Source organism: Chrysochloris asiatica, unplaced genomic scaffold (genome assembly GCF_000296735.1).
Source record: "Chrysochloris asiatica unplaced genomic scaffold, ChrAsi1.0 scaffold00002, whole genome shotgun sequence".
NCBI classification, from domain to species: domain Eukaryota; kingdom Metazoa; phylum Chordata; class Mammalia; order Afrosoricida; family Chrysochloridae; genus Chrysochloris; species Chrysochloris asiatica.
Window position 1 is genome coordinate 14,586,106 of NW_006408520.1, and position 14,430 is coordinate 14,600,535.

The following is a 14,430-nucleotide window of genomic DNA, read 5'->3' on the forward strand; positions in this document are numbered from 1 at the left end:
CAAATTATTATCTTCCTGGATTATGTGCACTCATGGGGCCAAAAATTATATAACCTCAGTCTCTGCATTCTTTCCCCACTTAATACTTTGCTTTTTAAAGGAACAAGGTGGTAAGTGAAACAGGACATGTAGTAAAAGTGAATCTCTACAAGAGGCTATTTTCGAAGCTTTATTTTTTCTTGCCTTGCTGGCTTTCCATAATAATGATTGGAATAAAACTGGGAGACTTTTCAGTGATAGAATTAAGATCTCTCTCAGACTAAATCCTTCTTTACTTTGCCTTCTTTCAAGTGCATGAGAAGAGCTGCTAGACAAGTTTATTTAATCACTTAGAATACATCATGTTAACTCAAGGAAGAAGCAAAGTGCCTGAAAAGCCAGGATAAACTGTGCATAACTTTTTTTTTCCCCTCTCACAAAATCTGCTTCCAATAAAAACCATCTTTACTGCCTGAGGCAAATGTGTAAGTTAGTGAGAGATTATGGTCTGGTTTTTATAGCATTTTATGCAGTATTTGACAATCCATAGGGACCTTGCCTGTTAGTCCTTTACAAATATAAAACGTAATTTTAAATTTCACTTCATCATGGTAATAGGCTATATAAGCTTTCTTTCTAAAGCTCACAGACCATCCTGTCACCTTAGGGAGCCTCAAACAACCTGACTTAATCATCTTTTAGTGACTCACTGTACCCTGCCCACTCTTTTGAAGATGTATAAATCCTAATTATTTTTAAAGCCTTAGTCTAGAATATGAGGTTCATTTATTTATTTATTTTTACATGTGCATGTGCACACACACACAGATTGAAGAAACACACAAAAAAATACAAATAGAAAAACATCTTTGTCACTGAAGAGTTGAATTCCTTTCATGTTTTTTTCCACTATATCTTTCCTTTCTGTGTGTAGTAAAGTCAATTCAAAAGAGAATCTTGCTTCAGGCAGGCAGCCAATAATTAAATCCCCAATGGGGAAAATAAATAGTGGCAATCATTGGGTCTTTCTGTATTTGCTAACTTATCTATTTTTATCTATTTCATCCATCTGTTAATGTATGTATTTGTTAACTACATCTCACTATTGTCAAAACTGTTAAGTAGCTTCCATATTTTCTAAACAGGTAAATTTTTGTGTCTTTTGGAGTTACAACATAACATGATTATTGCTATTTACCATTGTTGTTGTTGTTAAGTGCCATCAAGTCGATTCTGACCCATAGCGACCCTGTTTAGGGTTTCTGAGGAGCAGCTGGTGAGCTTGAACTGCCGACCTTGCAGTTCAAATGGCTTTACAGTTAGTGCTAAGGAATTTACTGTTTCTTTCTCTGTGATACTCTGGACTGAGCACTACCATGATACTTCTACTGGAGCTTAACACTGTTTTCAAAGTTCTGTAATTGTGGTGTCTCACACTGCACTATTCCCAGAGACTCTATGGATGTCAGAGTCCAATTACAGAGATCGGATGAGCCATTTTAGAGATGGACTATGTTACATAATCTTGAAACCAGGATTGCTAGTCCAACATCTGTTTCATCATTACACCATGATTTCCTGGACTACATACTCAGAATATTATTTTACCAATTTAAAAAATTGTACAATTAGATTCCTACCTCAGCTAGCCAATATAAGTTTCAGTGTGTCAATGTCTTAAAACCCATCTTGAGCTATGTCAATGTTTCAACAAGAATCTAAAATACATTTAATAGGCTGATAGAAAGCATTCTCGCTCTTTTTCTTTTTCTTTTTTTTTTTTTTAATTTGTCACTTTAATTGTGAATGTGTTATAACTTGCAGATGAATACTTCCGTAAAGATAATTACATATAGAAAGATAGAAAAACTTTTTGAAAAAAAAAAAAACCAAAACAACAAAAAACACTCCCTTGAATATGTGCCTGAATTCATTTACAACTGTTGCTGCTTTAAACACTTCAGGCAGAATAAGTGGATGGCACTAAACAGCTTAGCTGCAATTATTATGGAATGTCTGAGGTATAATTTCCCCTGCGGTTTTGTTAGGCGTACAAAATTCATAATTCTGATTTGTGGCAGGTACTTATTACCCATCACAGGTGGGGATATGCAAATATTATTCTAGTAGGGGTGAACAGCCTTTATTTCAGTATTCAGCTATTAACGAGATTTGTGAGTCTGGTACTCTGGGGCCATTTAATTAATAAGATAGTACAGATAAAATAGAAATTGTTTTGTAGGCTACACAATTCCCCTTCTAGAAAGTGGGGAAATGGGGCTAAATGAAGTTGATGTTGACTGATTTTTGTTTTTTATATCTCCTAAACTGAAAAACCCCCACAACAACCTAGTATCATCCAGTTGCTTCTGACTCATAATGGCCCTGTAGGACAGAGTAAAGTGCTCCCTGTGCTATACATGTTTAGAGGCATAGACTGCTGCAGTTTTCTCTCTCAGAGTAGTTTCTGGGTTCTAACTGCTGATCTTTTGGTTGAGCCTTTTAACCACTGTACCAACAGATCTCTTTCTATAGTTCCCAATAATGTAAATATAAATCTTGTTCAATATTTTACTGTATTGATTCCACTAAAAGTTTTCATATTCTTTGAATTTTATTTAAAATAGATTTTATGTATTTTACTGTTTTGTTAAAGTGACTCGATCACTTAATCTTCATGTTTAGGGCTCTAAGCATGTCCTGTACATAGAAAGAATGCATCTTTCATAAATTTTCCATGTTCTGGAGTAGGGGTCTTTTCTTAAATTATGACATCATTTATGTAGAAAGAACAACTACATGGTAATTCTTAGGAAACTGCATGCTATTTAATCAGAGGTTGTCTTTTATTTTAGTTTTTGATAAATCAAGAAAATATTATGACCTATACAAGAATGAAGGAACTCTGGTAGCATAGTTATGAATTGGGCTAGTAACCTGAAGGTCAGCAGTTTGAAACTACCAGCTGTTCTGTGGCATAAAGTTGAGGCTTTCTGTTCCCGTAAAGATTTACAGCCTCAGAAACCCTGTGCAGGAGTCAGAACTGACTCCAAAGCACAAAACAACAACAACAACAACAACAATACAAGAATGAACAAATCTGTCTGTCTTGGAAGATGGACAGTCACACTGTTCCTTGGAGGATCGCGAAACTTTACCTCACATACTTAGGACATGTTATCAGAAGGGACCAGCCCATTGAGAACAACATCTTGCTTGGTAAACTAGAGGGTCAGCAAAAAAGTAGACCCCAATGAGATGGACTGACACACTGTCTTCAACAATGGACTCAATCATAGGAACAATTGTGAGGATAATGCAGGACTGAGCAGTGTTTTGTTCTGCTTTGGTAGGGTTGCTATGAGTAGGAGCTGACTTGATGGAACCTAACAACAACAATTTACAGCTACCTGCACACAGAATATTTCCCATGGACATGGTACCTCAGGGAAGTGAGGAGGTTAAAGTTTATAGAATCAAAAGCAAAGTAAGTTTAAATTTTATTTCACCTCTGAATGCTTGGCGTTGAATTCCTAGAAGTGTTTCAATGAGAAGAATTCTACAGGAAAGAGCGCTGCGGTTGATTGATAATGTATGGTGTGGACATGTAGAGTGGAGCTGTTTGTGCTAGATATTTGCCATCCTTGATTTATATCTTTTATGAAAACTCAATTAAGAGCTTTTAATCATACTGTTGATTACCATTAAATTGACAATTAAAAACAGAAATGCAAATATCTAATTTCATTCCTAAATTACTTGATTGAATGTGTTACATTGTATGACAGTATCATCATCTAATAAAAGATTTGGAAATGTTTACTCTGGATATTTATTTTGAAAGTAGAAAATAATTATCCAACTAAATAAATAAATGTTATTTTTTTCTGAATTATAATTGTGTTTACCTTAAATTTTACTGTGGAGTAAACTAAAACTCTCTTTCTTCTGACCTTCAATTGTCTATCTAAAATTTAAAGTTTTGCTTACCATAATCATTTTTCCTTTCTCTAAGAACTATTTTCTATCTTTGTTCAGTCGTTTTGGACTCTTTACCTCTTTGGATTCTGTAATGAAAAACAAGTGTATCTCTTAAGAGAAACATAATTTTAGCACCTTAGCTAAAAGAAAGAGGGGTAAATAAGAAAATGCAAGAATGGGAGAACAATTTCCCAAAGGGATTTAATAACCACATTAAAAATAATTGTAAAAGCAGAGCCCACACTTTACGTTGACAACCTTGACTGCAAAGCAAAATACTTAAATGTGCAGACCTGAGAGCTCTGTGTTCCAGGTCAACTGTCAGAAAATATGTTTTCAAGCATCCTCTGTTAATCTCCATAAAAAGCCTCAAAGAAATAATAAACTTTATCAATTTAAAAAAGATATTTGTAAGGTGTTACAGCTATATACTTACATTTCCAATGGAACAAATTAAATGAAGGGTGATAATTATTCAGATTCAAAACATGTTATAGAAACACGACAAAATTAGACAATTTGAAAAATATTATTAGCAGAATATACGCTGAATTAACAACTAGGGAATTATTTGCTAAAAGGATTGGCCAAGATAATGCTATAAAAATATTTAAATGGTTTATACAGATAATAAATGAGATTCTCTGCTAAATTATTTTTTAATTTACAAACTTTCATAGCTAAATTGACTGTAAAGAATAGAACCTAGATTACAACTATGGAAATAATTCAGGATATAGTGTTGCTATTTCTTGTTGTTGTTAGGTGCCATCCTGGCCATCCTGTTGGTACTGACTCATAGCGACCTTATGAACAGTAGAACGAAACACTGCCCAATGCTGGGCCAACCTCACTATCGTTGTCATGCTTGAGCCCATTGTTGATACCAATTTGATATAAAAAAAAAAAGTTACACTTGTTAATAAGAAAACAGAGAAAACAAAACAGAAAAAATGCACACAATATTGTGTCAAGATTCATCTTAATTTTTAAATTTTTATATTATAGTAATGAAAAATTTCAGAGATATATATGATAAAAAAATTTATATCAAGGAAATGACTCACACAGGTGAGATCATATTTTGGTTCCAATGGACTTGCTTTAATTTTCTTCTTCAGCAAGGAGCTCTGCTAGCGTAGCGGTTATGAGTTGGTTACGAACCTTAAGGTCAGCAGTTCGAAACTACTAGCTATTCTGTGAGAGAAAGATGAGGCTTTCTGTTCCCATACATATTTACAGCCTTGGAAATCCTATGCAGGGTCGCTATGAATCAGAACCAACTCCACAGCATACCACTGCCACTATGTATGATAAATGTTGTAATTGTTAATAGAAAAATAAAGAAGAGATAGAACAAATGCAAACAATATTGTGTTAAGATTCATCTTTTTTTCTTTTATATAAAGTAACGAAAATTTTCAGAGATATACCTGATAAATGCAATAATTGTCAATAGGAAAATAAAGAAGACAGAGTTGGAACAAATGCACATTATTCTAATGTTAAGATTTATCTTTGCTTTTTAAAAATTTTATGTTATAGCCACTAATATATTTGAGAGATATACAAGATCAAGGAAAAATTCCATTCTCTTTTAATATCATTTTTCCCACAGACTTTTTGAAGACTCCTCATGCATGATATTCTTTATTTTGTAGTTTTTGCCAACATTTCAGGTCTTGGTAGCAAAACCACTTAGCACCTCTGCAGTGCAAGTATTTTAAGACAAAGGAAAAAACACTTACGTTTCAATTTTTTAGAGAATATTGAATGGTTACACCAAAGGCGTTTGCTATGTAGGTAGAAAATAATAAGGGATGATCCATGATGGCAAGACTTTTGTGTGGAGATCAGAACATGTACTTTTAATGCTGAGTGTTGTGGAATGCATTGTGTTCACTCAAAAAATGTATTGTTAATCCTAACTTCTATGCCTGTTGTTATAATCCCATTTGGGGCTGGATTATCTTTGATATGTTAATGAAGCAGCATTAGTATAGGACATCTCCTGAGTCAATCTCTTTTGATATATAAACAAGTTTAAACAAGCAATAGAGCAGAAATGGGAAAAGAGAGCTGCCAAGTCACATAAGGATTGCCTTGAGAAGTTCAGAAGATACAAAAGCACTCCTCCAAAGCCAATAGAGAGAAAAAGGTTACCTCTGATTTCAGACCATTATGAGTTGGCACAGACTAAATGGCACTAACAACAACAACAAAAAACTATTAATCTTTATTAAAGACATCCACTTGTGGTATTTTTGTTACAGCAGCACTAGTTTACTAATATACTGAGTTCAACATTTGAATTTGAATGTATTAAAACTAGATAAATTTTTAAAAGCTTCATCCACAATGCTGAAAGGCAAATGATTCAAACTACATTACAAATGAACATATACCTACCCTTAAAGATTTGAGGAAAAAAGCATCTGACTTATGTAATTTAGGCCAAAGATGTTTGATCACAAATTTTGAGTATGAAGACAAAGGAGTCAGAGAGGTGGCAAAATGTGTACTATGCAGAAAGGCTCTATGGACCCTCAACAACAAAGATACACATAGTCAAATGAAACACATACAGATGATTGTCCTGGTACTCTGAGCTTCAGGTGAAGGGACAAAGAAGTAGATTGGATGCTTACTAGGAGAGAGAGCTAATCAGACTCAATAAAAAAAAAAAAAGGAGAAATTGGTGATAAGAGCTAGCTACCAAATGGATACAGCCATCTTGAAATTTTGTGAGCAGTTTCAGAGAAAAGAAAACTTATCAGTGCTACAGTGACTTACCTATGGCTCACAAACACAAAGGTGTGATTTTTTTTGTTCGTCAAACTCTCCTGGTGACCAGAGACGAAGCCAGTCCCCACCCATGTACACCGCCAGGGAAGCTCCTACTCTCCGGGCAGGGGCAGTTGGAGCTGAGAAAATGTAAGCACTGTGTTTACAGGCCCCATTAAAGGAGAGTTGTTGTTATGTACTGTGGAGTCGGTTTCGACTCATAGCGAACCTGTACTGGGTTTCTGAGGCTGTAAATCTTTACGGGAGCAGAATGCCTCATCTTTCTCCAGCGGAATAGCTCCAAATTGATCCTATTCTGGTGGGCCCTGCTCCAGATCTGCTGAGTCAGCCTTGACCGGTTCTAGGCTAGCTCTCACTAGGAGCAGCAGCTGAAAAGACATGTGGGAGAGAAAATAAAAACAATAGTAATAATTTTTAAAACAAACAAACAAACAAACAAACAAACAGAAGAGACATTACTGTTATGTGCTGGTGGCCAGGCCAGCCTGAACTTTCATAAGTGACTTTGAAGGAAAGGGAGCAGTGGATAGCACAGAGGCATACCACTTATTCATGGACAGGAAAATATAACTTTGTTTTAAAAATTATTTTCTTCTTGTACCCCACATTATACTGGTGACTAGAGGTGTGACCAGCCCCCATTTGTGTCTACTGCAAGTGATGCTCCTGCTCTCCAGGCTGTCAAAGTTGCATTAAAGTGTGTGTAGTGCTAACACCACCAAACCCAGCAACTAGAATAAAGTGTGGCCTATTCCAGACATGCGAAACAAGTTCTAGTCAGCTCTGGACTAGAGGGACTTCTCACCCTCAACTCCCACTGGAATGGAAACACCCTGATACCCTGACTGTTTTGTGATTTGCACAAACTACTTATAGATTGGGAATTTCATCTAGGGCTCAATAATACCATCTCATTCCTTACCCACCAATAAGGTCTGTGGCTGGCAGGAGACCCCAGAATTCTCTCCTCTTTGGATCTGGCATCTCATCTGGCCTTATTTTGTTGTGTTGTTGTTGTTTTTTTTAACCTTTCATTGTTTTGTTTCTTTATTCTTTCTCCCTTTCCTTAGTGTCTCTTGCTTTCTCTCCTTTCCACCTCTCTTTCATAGTTTCTTTCTCTTTTTTTTTCAGATTCTTTTCCCAACTGCTGCAGCTTCCTTCTTCCTTATATTTTTTTATCTCTCTTTTTTTTTAACTTTAAAATATATATGTTGTTGTTGTTGTTAAGTGCCATCTGAGGAGCGCTGGTGAGTTTGAAGTTCCAAACTTGTGGTTCAAACTGACTTTGTAGTCTAGGCGTATTTATATATATATAAAACAGGTGACTGTATAGTCATGTGTCACTTAATGGCCATGTTACATTCTGTGAAATAGAATTTTTGTGTGTGATTTGGATGTGAGAATACCATGCAGTCATGCTGCAGTATAACTTCTATTTAGACAACCTCTGACCACAGTTGTCCCATAAAATTACATAGCACCAGAAAGAGAAGGAGCCTTGCTCCATGCATAAGTCAGGAAAAGAGAATGGCTCATAGTGAAGAAGGAAGGGCAGTATGGGGCAGAGATAGCCAGTCAGACTTGTGTTAAAGTGAGTGGTGAAGCCAAGGGGGAAAAGGCTAGGAGTAAGATCTTGTATGTAATTATCCTTCCCTCGCCAATCTATGATTAATTGGCATTGTAACTCATTTGTAACTCCCAGCCCTCTTATCTTAAATCCTCTCTCTCTATTCAGACTTCAGAGTATTTTGGACATCAGATTGCCCAAACACTGGCTATAACAAAAAGCAACTTCAAGTACCCCAGTGCTGGCTATAGCATAAATCAACAAGCATCTGAGCTGTTCTCTTTTCCTTGATTCTGCATGGAGCAGGGTTATTGGCTCCTCCTCTTCCTGTTGCTGTATAATAATTTCTTTACTTATAAAAGTTCTTGTTATTTTTTACTCTGTAAAATGTCTTGTCTATTTCATGTACTGAAATAGTCTGAGAACTCAATATCTGCCTAAACTTTTTCTCTTGCTACCCCTTTCTATGCTGCTGTTCTATAAATCTGTCTATGGAGAGAAAAGAACATAATTTAGTCTTTCTTCCAGCATAACTAGTAGAATTTCTTTTTCATTATTGATAGATTAGAAGTTGGAAACCACATCAGCAGCAATATACAAAAAACAACCATTGCCCTCCATTCTGACTCATCTATGAGACAATTTAGAACCGCCCCATAGGATTTCTAAGGATGCAAATCTTGATGCAAACTGTCACATCTTTTGCCACATAGAGTCTTGTTAGTTAAAATTGTGGATGTTTGGCTTAGTATTCAATCATTTAACCATTGCACCACTTGTTGTTAGGTGCCATGAAGTCAGTACCGACTCATATCGATCCTATGTACAACAGAACAAAACACTGTATGGCCCTGGGACAACCTCATGATTGTTACCACGCTTGAGCCCATTGATGCTGCCACTTTGCCAATCCATCTCACTGGGGGGTCTTCCTCTTTTTCTCTGACCCTCCATCTTATCAAACATGATGTCCTTCTTCAGTGACTGGTCCCTCCTGAAAACATGTCTGAGTATGAGAGACGAAGTTTGGCCATCCTGGTCTCCAAGGAGCACTCTGGCTGCACATCTGCCAACACAGATCTATTGGTTCTTTTGGCAGCCCATGGCACTTTCAATATTCTCCTCCAACACCACATCTCAAAAGCATCAATTCTTCTACTGTCTTCCTTATTCACTCCAGCTTTCGCATGCATGTGAGGTTATGGAAAATACCATGGCTTGTATCAGGCACACCTAAGTCCTCAAGCTGACATCTTTGCTCTTTAACACTTTAAAAAAGGTCTTGTGTAGCAGATTTGCCTAATGCTATACTTTGCTTAAGGAGCTCTGGTAGCGTAGTGGTTACGAATCAGGCTGTGAACCGTAAGGTTAGCAGTTCGAAACTACCAGTGGTTCCGCGGGAGAAAAATGAGGCGTTCTGCTCCCGTAAAGATTAACAGCCTTGGAAACCCTGTGCAGGGTGGCTATGAGTCCGAACCGACTCCACGGCACGTAACAACAACAACAACATACATTGCTTATTAACAACCTGAGATATGCAGATGATACAACCTTGCTTGCTGAAAGTGAAGAGGACTTAAAATATTTACTGATGAAGATCAAAGAGCACAGTCTTCTGTATGGATTACAACTCAATGTAAAGAAAACAAAAATCCTCACCACTGGACCAATAAACAGCATTCTTATAAATGGAGAAGACATTGAAGTTATCAAGGACTTCGTTCTTCTTGGATCAACTATCAACACTCGCGGAAGCAGCAGTCAAGAGATCAGATGACATATTGCATTGGACAAATCTGCTGCACAGGAACTTTTTAAAGTATTGAAGAGCAGAAATGTCAGCTTGAGGACTAAGGTGCACCTGACCCAAGCCTGGTATTTTCAATAACCTCATATGGATGCGAAAGCTGGACAGTGAATAAGGAAGATCGTAGAAGAATTGATGCCTTTGAGTTGTGGTGTTGGAGAATACTGAAAGTGCCATGGACTGCCAAAAGAACCAATAGATCTGTTTTGGAAGAAGTGCAACCAGAGTGCTCCTTGGAGGCCAAGATGGCTAGGCTTTGTCTCTCATACTTTGGACACATTGTCCGGAGAGAAGAGTCGCTGGAGAAGGATGTCATGCTGGGTAAGGTGGAGGGTCAGAGAAAAAAAGGAAGACCCAGGTGGCATCATTGATGGCGTCAAGTGTGGCGGCGGTAGTGAGGTTGGCCCAGGATCGGTCATTGTTTTGTTCTGCTGTGCATGGGGTCGCTATGAGTCGGTTCCGACTCGATGGCACCTGACAACAACAACAACAACATACATTGCTTGATTTCTTGACTGCTGCTTCCATGAGTGTTGATAGTTGATCTAAGAAGATTGAAGTCCTTGAAAACTTCATTCTTTTCTCTGTACATAAGAATGTTGTATATTGGTCCAATTGTGAGGATTTTTGTTTTCTTTACATTGACATGCAATCTGTACTGAAGGCTGTGCTCTTTGATCTTCATCAGTAAATATTTTAAATCCTCTTCACTTTCAGCAAGTAAGGTTGTATCATCTACATAGCGCAGGTTGTTAATGAGTCTTCCTCCAATCCTGATGCCATGTTTTTCTTCATAGAACCCAGCTTCTAGGATTATTTGCTCACCATAAAAGTTGAATAAGTATGATGAAAGAATACAACGCTGTCGCACACCTTTCTTAATTTTAAACCATTCAGTGTTTCCATGTTCTGTTCAAACAACTGCCTCTTGGTCCATGTACAGATTCCTCATGAGCACAATTAACTGCAAGACTAGGTGTCCTTAAAGGGTGGGATAGGGAATCGCATGAAAATAAACAACTGTTTGAATTGTTGTTGTTAATATATTCATACCTCTTCAAAGGTAAAAAGCCTTCTAAGCTCTAACACCAGAATCTGGCAAAAAGATTCAAACTTGATCTTAAATGTTACTACATTTACTAATGAAATTCTCTAGGTGTGGTCAGCCAGAGACCCAATCATTGGGTAATAAGTAGTGACTCAGCTAATAGTTAAATGGATATTTGTGTTTTACTTATTTCCATGTATATATTGAATCCTTGTGAATGTTTCCCTCGAGAATACAGGAGTGGAAGAGGAAAGGGAAAACAAGAGAAAAAAATGAAAAAACAAAAATAAGATTTGGAAAGACTTCATGGCCTTAATAAAATCTAGTATTTATTTTTAAAACATTTGAATTCTATATATTCTCTGAGTGTTTTGTAGCTATTAATTCATGCACTCTTCATAATATATCGGTAAGTAATTGACATTATGATCCCAATTTTCAGATGAGGAAACAGATAGGGAGATTGACTTGCTCATTTCACAGAGCAAGTAAGTGGCAGAGTTAAAATTTGAAGATTTTAAAGTCCACTTATCCTGTGTACGTTTTAGAAAGATAGAATGAACCATAGATTCAATAACAAAATAGTAATCTGGCATTGTGGTTTTGTTTATGATCCAATACCATTTCTATGGCTCTAATTCCCATTTAGGGGGATACAGTGAGTATAACTACACACCAAAGGATTTTCAACAGATGATTTTTCAGAAGTCGGTTGTCAGGCCTTTCTTCTAAAATACCTGTAGGTGGATTTGAAACTCCACTCTTTTTTTATATTTTTTCCCACTATTTTTGATAGTAGTCAAGTTCTTAATCATTTGTTTCACTCAGGTACTCTTTTATTAGTCAGTAAGATCTTACATTTCAGTTTGTCTAGTCTTCACTATGCCTGGATCCACAATCCTACCACTTCACATATTTATATTGTTTCTCTGGCCTCTGAAAGTGTTAAGATTTTCTACAAACAAAACAAAATAAAAGTTTGGAAGGAGAGAACAGTAAAAATAGAACTAAAAATCAGAGAGTTTAAAAAATGAGAGGTGACAAAGAAAATATGGGAAAGCATATAGGCAAGGAGAGGATAACAAGGACGCAAACCTAAAAAGTGGCCAACAGAATAGTGAGAAAAGAGTTAAAATGTAAAAGCATTAAAAAAAAATCCTTATGCAGCCTTCCCTTAAAATAAGGATAGGAAGAAGGCAGAAAAAACCCAAGATGTACTTTGTCTTGTTTCTCTTGTTCAGTTTCTCTGTTTAGTCTAACTCTGTAGATACTATAGATGAGTTTCCACCAACAGAAATAATCACCTCCCTTCCAACCTTTATCCTGTGCTCTCTGGGACTCTCATGCAGGCTTTGGACCAATTGAGTCTTTTTGTATTTTGGAACAACCTACAACCATCTGGAAAAGATTCTCTGAGCCATCAACAGTAATCCACTGGTCTGAAATCAAGTCATCTCCCAAATAAAATAAAAATAACTCAGATCTCAGGCTACAGCAGCAGATATTTTCTTAATCAGTAAGTACCCCAACTGCCAACGTTCATCAAAACTGAAGGTTGTGAAAGAAGAAGAAGAGAAAATAATAATAATAATAATTTTTTAAAAACCCTAGTATTTTGGCCTCCATATCCTCAACCAAACATAAAGAAATGCTGGTCTTGGACATACATAGATTTGGCATGAGAACTTGGATTGCTTCTTTTACTGATGTTTATTCAATCTTTCAAAATGACAAATAAGAGCAAGCTTCAGCAAATGAGTTTATTTTGGAAATTCATTCAGAATCTGCTCACTGCTGGAACAGGGTACACAGAAAAAAAATTAAACTGTTAACACTCCAAAAATAAGCAACTCAATGCTGACTGCCTTAGCAAAGCTACTAAAGAAAAGGCAAAGTGTAAAGTTTGCATTTCCAAAATATTCTGAGGACAGACAAGGGAGGAGACAAAAGAAATATTCACCAAGAACTCAAATAAGCCTTCTTTTAGGTAAACAAAAAGAATTAAGAAAAGGTATTTTTTTAAAAGCTGCTTTTGCAAAGTTCAGACCTTCTCTACATCAAGGCTACTCTGCTCTCTCTCAAGTTTAACAAAGAAAACTTTTTGATTTATTTGTTATCTTCTGCAAAATAAGGATAATAAGGCATTCATTATAAGGTGGTTTGTTGGGTCACTATGAAAATGATTTGTGAAAAAATGGTTTATGGGGAATCTTTTGGCAAGAAGGCTGTCTATGAAGACACCCTTTTCACAGACTCTCTGAAGCAAAGACAAGAGAGACAAAATGCAACAGATGATAATACTGGAGCCCTGAGCTGCAGAAGATAGGATAGAGAAGTGCATTGAATAGCAACTAGTAAAATAAGCAGAACAAAAGTGGCAAGATAGGAGACATATGGGTGAATTGTCTGGCCAGATGACATGTAGTCATCTTAAATTTTTTCAAGCAATATTTACTGGAGGCAGTAGCCTAAATACAAATGTACATTGGTAGCTGTTGACAATAAAAATGTGATTCTCCCATGTTTTCCACACCCTCCAGGCAAGGCCAGTCCCCACCCTCACACCACCTCTACATAGCCCCTGCCTTGACTGAAGTCAGAGTTACTACCTTGTGGATCAGGTACCAGTTGCACCAACCCTGTATCTGGAGGTGTGTGGACTCCACCTCAACAGATCAGCAGAACTGGCAGGGCTGAATCCTGGCTACCTTTGAGCAAGCAGGAACTCCTTATGGGAACAATGACCCTTACCTCAGCCATGACCCAGAGAGGCACAAAGTGCTTCCAGATCAGGTGCCTTGACTCCAGACAAAATTTAGGCCATTAAGAATTCTGTTTAGGAGTTGCATCCCCTCCCCAACTAGCTGGCAGAGGGTGCTAACTTATATTGATGCCTGTCCCTAGTATTCTTATCTCTGGGTCCTGGCCATGCCCCTGCTTTCTTCTTTCTTTGTTGTTTGTTTCTTTTCTTTTCTCTCCTTTCCTTTACTTTTTATCATTTCCTTCCCTACTTTCCTTTTTTCTTGTTTCTTTCTTCTTTCACCCTTCTCTTCGTGCTTTTTTTTTCTCTTGATTTTTATTTATTATTCTATTTTCTCTTTCCCTTTTGTTCTTCTCCCCTCCTTACTTTCGTTTATTTTGTTTTTCATTCTTTTATTTTCTGCTCCTTTATTTTCTGTTAGATACTAATTAGGTTTGTTGTTGTTGTTTCTCTTTATTGCTTTCTTTTTGCTGTTGTTCTTT

At 36.7% G+C, this 14,430-nt stretch overlaps 1 pseudogene; it reads left to right on the forward strand.

Moving 5' to 3' along the window:
- The first annotated feature begins 3,415 nt into the window (after positions 1–3,415).
- LOC102841883 overlaps positions 3,416–14,430 on the forward strand; it is a 116,808-nt pseudogene continuing 105,793 nt past the window's right edge.